This window comes from Monopterus albus, unplaced genomic scaffold (genome assembly GCF_001952655.1).
Source record: "Monopterus albus unplaced genomic scaffold, M_albus_1.0 scaffold120.1, whole genome shotgun sequence".
NCBI classification, from domain to species: domain Eukaryota; kingdom Metazoa; phylum Chordata; class Actinopteri; order Synbranchiformes; family Synbranchidae; genus Monopterus; species Monopterus albus.
This window is the reverse complement of record NW_018128000.1, coordinates 1-1,319: the sequence shown is the minus strand read 5'-3', so window position 1 is coordinate 1,319 and position 1,319 is coordinate 1.

Sequence of the window (1,319 nt, the reverse complement as noted above, 5' to 3'; positions counted from 1 at the left end):
GGGCCCGCCACAGTACTGAATCTGCATTAATGAAGGTCCATAACGATATCACTATGGCCCTCCATGCAAAGTGCCCTGTCATTTTAGCCCTCTTAGACCTCTCTACGGCCTTCAACACCGTCGACCATACAGTTCTTCTCTTCCATCTGGAATATTACATCGGCCTCAGAGGCACGGTGTTACAGTGGTTTACGTTTTTTTTTGACGAATAGATCCTTCTCGGTAGTTATTTTCCTCTGCCTCTGCCCCTCTTTCTTCTGGTGTTCCCCAAGGCTCGATTGTGGCTCCACTACCGTTTTCTTTATATATGTCTCCTCTCGGCTCAATCATATCAAGACACAGCATCCACTTTCATTTTTATGCAGATGATGTTCAGGTCTATTTACCACTGGTGCAGCGTGATTCGAATGCTCTAACCCCTTTGTACAATTGCTTTTGTGATGTTAAGCATTGGCTATCTCAGAACTTTCTCCATCTAAATGAAAGCAAGAGACATTGTTTTTAGCCTCGATTCCTTCGCTGTTGTACCTCATCTAGGGCCCTCGGTCCCATCACTTACAGGTACTGTCAAAAACTTAGGAGTGTTGTTTGACAGCAGCCTTAAATTCGACAAACAGGTCAGATCTGTGGTCAAAACCAGCTTCTTTCACCCGAGGCTTTTAACTAAAGTGAAGCCCTTTCTGTCACATGTTGATTTAGGAAAAGCCATTCACGCTTTTATTTCTTTGCAACTCGATTATTGTAATGGCCTTTATATCAGAATTAACCAGTCTCTTCTTCGGAAGCTACAGCTGGTACAGAAGGCTGCGTCTCGTCTACTCTCAAATGCCCCCAAATATTCTCACATCACTCCTGTTCTTTACTTGCTGCACTGGCTGCCAGAGAAGTCCAAAATTGATTTTAAGGTGCTATTACTTGTATTCAAATTTATTAATGGCCTCGCTCCACTATATTTGTCCAATCTGCTGTCCATTCGCACTCCTCTTAGGGCTCTGTGTTCCTCGCAACAGGTGTCCCTGGTCGTCCCACGAACAAAATACAAAAAATGGGGCAAACGTGCATTTGACGTTTATGACCCCAGGCTCCTGAACTCTCTACCGCTGGAGTTACAGTCCATAACTGAGGTATCGTTTTTTAAGTCTAAACTAAAAACTTATCTTTTTAGACAGGCTTTTTGTGGTTAATTTGCTTCAGTGGCATCATGTTGATGTCTTTTAGCTTGCTGTTTTATATTTATATTGGATATGGAAGCCTAATCATTACCTTTCAATTTATTTATTTTTTTTGTGTGGTTTTAGTTTCTCTTGTTTTGCTCTTAT